This window comes from Arvicanthis niloticus, unplaced genomic scaffold (assembly GCF_011762505.2).
Source record: "Arvicanthis niloticus isolate mArvNil1 unplaced genomic scaffold, mArvNil1.pat.X pat_scaffold_127_arrow_ctg1, whole genome shotgun sequence".
NCBI lineage: Eukaryota > Metazoa > Chordata > Mammalia > Rodentia > Muridae > Arvicanthis > Arvicanthis niloticus.
Genome location: NW_023045272.1, coordinates 158,574 through 167,900, shown reverse-complemented (window position 1 = coordinate 167,900; position 9,327 = coordinate 158,574).

Here is a 9,327-nt window from a genome sequence, read left to right as displayed (position 1 = left end):
GGCCAGGGTACATGGATGGAATGGACCAGGGAGATTCCACTCATACACCTTGGAGAAGAATGTGAGAAATCTAGTTGTAGGCAGAAACTGGATGTGGTAAAATGGTACTACCATTTCTGGAGAAGATTAATTCTACCTCTCACAGCAGTATTTATGTCCTTATAATTTTAATCTATAGATGAAACCCCATTGATTTCCCCATCCATGTTAGCATGCTAATTTGTATTATTGTTCACTTCTTGTTTATATACCTATAGTGTTATAATTTCTGGATATAGACTTGTCATATATAGAACATCCAGTTTATGGAAAAATCAGAAGTAAACCATCTTAAAACCATGTTTATTACAAGGAATAATATAAATTAAAGGTAGGTAGAAATGTATCATGGGAGGAGATGGTTGTAAAGTAGGGAGGATCCTGGAAAAGCCTAGAAATAGGTTGTTGTACAATAGGAAAGGCCCAACTAGAGCCCTGGACATGGACCTAGACTAAATCTTTTAGTTGACTATGGTGTCCTCTGTCACATATGATTATTCTGTCATCTCTTTGATGACTTCTCTTCATTGATATTTACTGAGTCTTTAATAGGTTATTTATTGTAGATGCAATAATTAGATCTGGCCACCCCAAGTAAATTGTTTATTACATAATGAGTCATTATAGGCTGTTGTTATCATCTCTATCTGCTGTAAAAGAAGCTTCTTTGATGAAGGTGAATATCTATACTTCTATACTTCTTAATCATGAATGTCCTGGTAGGTTTTTGTTAACTTTATATACATAAGATATTTGAAAGGAGAAAACCTGAGATGAAAAAAAATTGCTTCCATCAGATTTGTCTGTAGTCAAGTCCCCAGGGTATTCCCTTGATTAATGACTTATATGAGAGAGCCCACTCAGCTCTTTGTGATATCAACAGTGGGAAAGTGGTACTGGTTTAAGAAGACAAGTTGAGCACACCAAACAGAGCAATGTGGTAAGCATTCTTCCTCCATGGTCTCTGCATCAGTTCTTGTCTCTGGGTTCTTTTTCTGAAGTCCTTTTTTTTACTTCACTTGTTGATGGACTATAAGTTGTAATATGAAATAAACCCTTTATTCCTCCAATTGTATGTGATCATGTTTGTCATAGCACTAGAAGGCAAACAAAGAGAAAAAGTATCAGCACACTTGTTTAGAATGCAGTTACAAATTATACTGGTTTAGTGATTGAAAATGTAGTTTTCCATCTAAGAGCTTTATTTCACTAACTATTGTCAGAAAGAAGAGAGAGAAATGGGGCAGGGTGGGAGAAAGTCATAGATTCTGCAGAGGTTTCAGGCCCCAGAGACCAGCATCTCTGTGCAGAACTATCTTTTATTGCTCAGCACAAACTTATGTACAACTTTTCTGCCAATAAAGGTTGGTATGTAATTAAGGGATAGATGGGAAATTAAAAGCACTGTTCTATTGAATCTAAAGTAGACCTCCCAGGAAGGGATTTCCACTGAAGATAGAGGAATCAGCTGTATGCCTGGGCTCAGGCCCTTTGTTCTATCTCATTGGTTTACAGTGAGCCACTTTGGATCAAGCTGTGTACAACAGGATCATGATTCCAGGTGAAGACACTGGAGATCATGGCATCTTTCTCTCCATCCCACTTCTTCTTCCACTAGGTTTACGCTCACATCCCCCACAGATTGAGTCTTTTTTCTATGTTTATATTACCAGACAGACATGGTTTATCTCTTGTTGAGAAAGCTTTAAGTCTAACTATTTAGATCTAGGTAACTGACAAGAAATAAGTGTCACTATGCCATCTGTAAGAGTCATATAGACTATTGTGACTCATAGGTACTGCAACAAGATAAAACTATTGTATGTTTACCTTCCTTAGAAGTTTGCATCACATATTATAGTGATTAAATCTAGTCCTCACAAGGAGGCTTCAGATTAGATTCAGCACAATTACTTCTAGTCCCTTTTCCCAACTGTATGCTGTCTTCAACACTAGGGTACTTCTATTATGAAGTAAATGACAGACAGCAGCAATAGCCTATAGTTTTATGCATTTCTTTCTCTGGCTTGACCAACAACTCAAAATGAGATTACTCATTATTGGGATTTTATTAGACATTTAGAGCTCTTGGGGAAAAAACAATCCCAAGTGGCATAATGTAATTTCAAGTATGTACATACTTACACATATACTTATGTATCTTATATGTAAGTTTATGGAAATGTCAATTAATACAATTCCTTATGGCTTTTTAAGTAATACTCTTAATGTTGTTTATCCTCTTCCTTCTCTTTACGTTTTTTATAAGCATGCATTTTCCCTCTGTAATTAAAGCTTTTTCTCTGTCCTCAATTATTAGCTTCAGACCTATTGTTCTTCTGTGTCAATTTTAACATTTCTCTCTTCTTTCCCTAACTGGCCATGAGACCAAGGACCATTCTGTATTTACTGGAGAAAGTTGTTCTAAGACAAAATTGCTGAAGGTATCAGACTATAGCAGATAAAGAGAGAAGGCCTGGATAAAGACTGTGTTCACAAAAAAAACCCAAAACAGATAAACAGGGAAATAGATAGCTCAAACCTCTTCTCAGTGAGTTGTCCTACTGTGAATACTTAAAATAACTCTAGGGAGTAAGAAGTTCTTTTGAAAACAAACTAACAAAAACCTCCACCTATGAATAATTTTGGGCGTACAAATCCTAATGAAGAAATGAAAAAAAAATGTGGAAACCAAAATAATATGTCAACCCCTAAAAAATATACATCACTTAATAGTGATTTCCTTTTTAAAAATATCTATATTTTATTATGTACGTTTCCTTCGGACCACATAATCTTTTTATCCTTTGGGAATGTCATAATTGTATGGCAATTTATCTTGTTCACAATTATACCAAGAGCTCCCTTTTAATATCACCTTAACACCTCCTAGCACATATCCTCCCCATTTTATTCCATTTCATGTTTTACATGTATAGTGACTTCTATGGTGAACTGTGTCTGTTTACCCTCATCCCCTCTATCACTCACCATCTTTTATTCTTAAATTCTCCAATCACAATATTTATTCTCTCCATATTTATTTTCCTATATTCTTCCAAATTTTTTTCCATTATGGCATTTCTGTTCATCATCTATGGCTTCTTTCTAATCTCTTGGTTTCCAAACACACATAGATAACTCCTCAAAACATGCCAACTATAAGGAGAAACATGTGCTGACTTTGTGTGCTTGAGTTACCTGATTCAGCATGTTTCTACACTTGCATTTGTTTATCAGCAATTTTTGTAATTTTTGCAATTTTTCTTTTCTTTAGCAGAACTAAAAACCTTCAGTATGACAATTACCAATCTCATGGTGAGGCAAGAAATTATTTTCCAGCTATATATCTGACAGAAGAGTAGTATCTAGAATATACAATGAACTTAAGCTAAAGTTCAAGAAATAAAACAATTTAATTAAAAGAATTAACAGAGAGTAATTCAAAGAAATACTAATGAATAGTAAGTAGCCAGAGAAGTGATCAAAATTTTAGCCATCAGAGAAATGCATATTAAAGCTACTTTAAATTTCTATGTTATCCTTGTCAGAATAACAACATCAACAATACAAATGACAGCAAATGCTGTTGTTGATATGATAAAAGACCAACTCTTATACACTGTTTATAAGAGTGTAAACAAATGAAGGCACTTTGTGAAGTAGTCTGGATTTTACAACAGAAATTTTCTAGAAAATATCTGTCATATGACCCTTTCATACTAAAACTGGGTGTGGTGATTTAGATAAAAATAGCTCCTATAGACTCAAATATTTAAATGTTTGGTCATTAAGAAGTAATTCTACTTGATAAGCATTAGGAGTTGTGGCCTTGTTGGAGGAAGAATGTCACTGGGGATTTACTTCACTGTTTCATATGCTTAAAGCAGACTCTGATATTTGCTCCTACTTATTGCCTATGAACATGATGTAGAACTTTCAGCTCCTTCACTGCCATGTCTTCTTATGTGTTTCCTTGCTTCCTGCCATGCTGATAATGGATTAAACCTTTGAAATTGGCAAGGAAGCTCCAATTAAATTTTTTTGTTATGTGAGTTGTGTCTCTTCACATGTCTCTTCACAGCAATAAATCATTGACTAAAATCCTGGAAATATCCTTTCAATTTTGCACCAAAATTTAAAACTATTGCATAAATAAAAATAAGTACAGCCAATTACTGGGGAGAATACAGAGAGAGGTGAAGTTTGACTCAGTAGGTTGTTCAGCAACATGAGGGAGAAGGAGAGAGAGAACAAGAAAGAAAGAGAAGATAGAGAGAGTGAGAGCATGCAGAGTATAAGAATAAGGGGAAAAGAGGAGGTCTGTATTAGATGTGGTATCAGCAGCATGTGATTGAATGAATTGTCACCCACCACCTGGTCATCAGACTGCTGGATAAAAACAACCCAGAATGATTGAAAGAGAAAGTAGTTAAGATTTATACCTGGGGAAATAGCCAGTCCAGTCAGAAAAGTACATTAGGACTAACCCATCAGTAATTGCCAAAGCCAAAGCCAAAAAAATCCCCTAGAGTCTGAGCCTCATTCATCTGTATTCTAGATGAGGATAGCTCTAAATCAACTATTTTACAGCTGTCTATCCTTTCTCCTTCTCCTTTTTTTGTCCCATTAACACACTTCTCAGTCTTCCTCCTATTTTTATCTCTGCAGATATGTTTGTATGTGTGCAGAACTAGTACAGATATTCATGGCTGTAATATATTCTTAATTATAATGGTGCTGTCCATATATACATTCTCCTCCATGTATAGCATATTTGCTTTAAATTTTTATGACTAGGGTAAAAAGATCATATACACAGAGATCAGAGTCCCATGAGGCATATATCCCCCATGCATAGCATTGATTTGTATGTATAACACTTTTATATCTCATGTTAAGAAATCAACAAATAGAAAAGAAGCTTTTGGCTAGTGACTGACAAACTACCACAAGTGAATATGGAGTCTACACCAGGACTGGGTTGAGAAGTTTTATGTAATGAAGGATGCTTCATTGCTCAAGAGTTAGTCAAAAAATGTATACAGTCCCAGTTAGCATGTGTGGTGATTGGTATTTCCTGGCTTTGGGTCAGGTAAGACCATTGCCCTGACCATGAACAGCTTTTTTTTTAGCATATATGAATATGCTTTTTATGGTATGCAGCGCTTTCTATGTAGTTTTATTTAGGGATTGTGTGGCACATACAAATGTGATGTGTATTACGTCAAGAGTGGGCTGCAGCAGGATTGTTACATAAAAGTTTCATGTTTATTTACCAGACTTGGAGACATCTGTTTTTCTGATTGTAGGGGTAGAATTTTTTTCCAAAATGGAAAAAATCTACAGGACCCAGATTCCATTCTGTAGCTCACACTTACTTGTTTTCTCAAATGTTATATAGACTTGTCCACACATCTCCAGGATTCACTTAACTCTCTTCCATACCCCAAAGTACTGTGTATGTCAGGATGAGTTTCTGTTTTACAATAAACAACCTCACAGAACATGGAGCATTTGGATATTTGCACTAATTGAATAGACACTTTCTGGATACAGACATGTTTTCCAGTTCATTGATCTTACACACCGATGATACATAGTCTTCATTATTTAGTTCTTTGAATAAAATTCTGAGAGAAAAAAATTGAGCAACAGACATCTCACAACAATGAGGATGAGGCAGTTGGAAGAAAGAAAAGTAAGCACAAGAGGTTACTCTTGATGATATACTAAACTAGGAAATTGATACAACCTTGAGTTCAACCTTGATTTTTTTATCTTGAAGAAATCATTAAAACAAGACCTTTTTTTGAAGGCCATGAACTTGCAGAGGCAAGTAATAACTGCTCATACCACTGAAAGCATCTCTTCATTGGGTATGTCTAATCTGATGGAGATCCTTTTATATCCACTATTCTGAAATCCTCTGTTTTATATACTGGACTGTCACAACATTCTAGGACTTCAGAAGCAATGACTAGTTGAACTCCTGAAGGAAGTAATTTACAGCACTTGCCCAATGTAGGCTCACACATACAAATAAGGAAATAAGGAATGGAACTTGATGGATGTCTCATTCATCTTTCTCTCTACTCATGTCACTTTTCCCTAATCATATTTTACCTAAATAAACATTGTGACAGTGTATCCCATCCAGTCCAAAACCTATGTAATCCACTCACTACAGAGTCTCTTTTAGAACTAGAATAAAAGGAGAGCTTAGAAATCTCATATGTAGATGAAGTAGGCACAGCCATGTTTATAGGTTGGTCTCTGGTCCTTCTGTGGCTACAGAAAGATAACTCAAGTTATAGGCAGAGTTTGTGAGTCACTTCCCCACCTGTCTAAATCACTGTGGAAGGTTATCATCACTGTATGCTGACCCACAGTAATAGTCACCCTCATCCTCAAACTGGGTTTCACGGATTGTCAGAGTGGCTGTTGTTCCTGAGCTGGACCCAGAAAATCGGTCAGAGATCCCTGAGGGCCGCTCACTATCTTTGTATATTATGTTCACAATCCTCTGGTCTGGCTTTTGCTGATACCACTCAGCATAATTGTTTGGCAATTCATCTCCAGAACAAGTGATTCTGACAGTATTTCCCAAAGTGACTGATGCTGAAGGTGGTTGGACCAACTCATAGTTGGTCACAGAACCTGTAAGAAAGAATGCAGAGAGAGGTTAATGTATAAAGCAACATCCTCTGGATTTCTGTTTGAATTCAGTATCTAGGGTAAGCTTGAGGAGAGGGCTGAGAAATTTACCTGCATACAGAGAGAGAAGAGGTAGAAGAAGAGAGGCCCAGCTCATGATGAAGATGCTTCTGAGCTCAGTGTCCTGAAGTCACTGCCCAGATAATTCCCTGCAGGCTTCTCTTATAGCATCTCTAGTCTTTTGGAGCAGTAAGAAGTCCTTATGCAAATTTATTCTCTCTCTAGTGTTCCCCAAGCAGGGTAAGGGAGGTAAGCACTTTACTAGAACAGTGTCCTCTTTCATTAAAGTACTGCCTAATTCATTTCTTATAAAGCATGTTGCTTGGTAAGTATATAATCACATGCTTTTATAGACTCTATGACCTTTTGTTTTATTTAAGATATTGTGACTGCTTCCTCATATGGTGTTCTTATTACCAAAGTAGAGTAGCAACTCTCATGAAGTTTCATTTTGTCCTGTTTCATCAGTGTTTAACATGATCTCGTTTAAAGCATGCATTGAGAATCCAATTTACCAGATCTATCCAACAAATACCTTTTAGTGTCTCTTTGTTCTGTGAAGGTCCTTATGGGTATAGTTCTACAGAATTCCTCCAAATGGAAAGGACATGTGTCTGATACAGCTAAATACTCATTTGAGCTGTGAGCTGAGTCAGAATGAGAGTTCACACTATTCTTCAGACTATAAAGAGGCTTATCCAGGAACGGTGTTCCCTCCCTGGTCTGAGACTACAGGTGAACACAAGTGTTACAGCCTGACTTAAGATATCTGTTGCAAGTGGAAAGAAAAGAGTGGGTAAGAATTAGAGAAAATGCTCAGGAGGGTAGAAAACAAGTAACTGTTGGACTTCCTGTAGATTGGTAAAAATCAGCAGCCTTCTTGGGTAAAGAGCACAGGGAATACATGCTCTCACACTTAGTCTCTTTCTAGAGTACTTGAACCTCAGGGTAAATCTCTAGGAATTTTTGGTCATGTAGAAGGTTGCCCAGGATAGTTGCTGTGACCAGTCTACTCTCATGTATTTCTTTGCTGTTTCCCATATATCTGCCAGTGTTGTTTAGTTTTATAATGTAAATCCAATCCAATTTAAGCCCTACAGTTTAGGTCATAGAGTAGATTCTCTGTCTTGAAGTGTCTTTTGAGTGCCAGAGTTGCTACAAAGAACCCTGGCTAGACTTTGCTGCAGCTCTATCTCCTCCTGCTGGCACACAAGCCTCATAACAGAAACTTCTGTCTTGGTTGATCATACCATATATGAACTAAACATGTGGGGAGGAGGGAGGGCCTGGGTTTACAGTCTGAGATGATAGAGGTCTTTAAAGAGGAAATGAATACAGAAATTACAAATTTAAGAAATATAAGAAAATACAATAAAATGGATAGACATCCTTAAAGAGAAAACAAATAGATCACTTAAACATATACAAGAAAATACAGTTTAACAGGTTAAAGCAATAAGTAAATCTGTGAAATACCTGAAAGTGGGAAAAGAACCAATAAAGAAAACACAAATTGAGGAATTCCTGAAGATAAAAAATCTAGAGAAGGGAATAGAAACAACAGATGTAAGCTTCACCAACAGAATGCAGGAAATGGAAGAGATAATCTCAGGCATAAAAGATGCAATGGATGAAATCGACACATCTGTCAAAGAAATTGTTAAAGCTAAAAAAATTCTTAATACATCCAGTAAATCTGGAATACCATGTAAAGACCTAAAGTTAGAATAATAGGAATAGAAAAAGGTGAAGAGTGTCAACTCCAAGGTCCAGAAAATATTCTCACAAAATCATAGAAGAAAACTCCCAACCTAAAGAAAAGGATGCCTATAAACATACAAGAAGGTTATAGAACCCAACTAGACTGGACCAGAAAAGAAAATCTTCCTGGCTCAGAATAATCAAATCACAAAATCTACAGAACAAAGAAAGAGTATTAAAAGTGGTAAGATAAAATGGCCAGGTAACATACAAAGGCAGACATAGGAGAGTCACCCCCTAAATTCTAGAAAGGCCTAGAGAGATACCCTGAAACCCCAGAAAACCCCACAAGTGCCAACCTAAATTACTATTCTCAGCAGTACTTTCAGTCATCATAGAGGGAGAAAACATGATATTTCAAAACAAATCAAAATTCAAACAATATGTATTCACAAATCCAGCCTTTCAGAAAATACTAAAAGAAAAACTCCAACCCCAGAAGGATATACACATTCATAAAAACACAGAAAATAAGTAGTTACATATCATCAAAACCAAGGAAATCACATACAAACTCACACATACACATACACGCACACACACACAGTAACTAACATGAAAATAACAGGAAATAACAATCAGTGGTCATTAATATCTTTCAACATCAATGGGCTCAATTTCCCCCCCAAAAGACACAGGCTAACAAAATGAATGAGAAAACAAGACCCATCATTTTGCTGCCCACAGGAAACACACCTCAGCCGCAAAGATAGACAATACCTCACAGTAAAGATCTGGAGAAATATTTGAAAGCAAATAGACCTAAGAAGCAAGCTAGAGTAGCCATCGTAAAATTTAATAAAATAGACT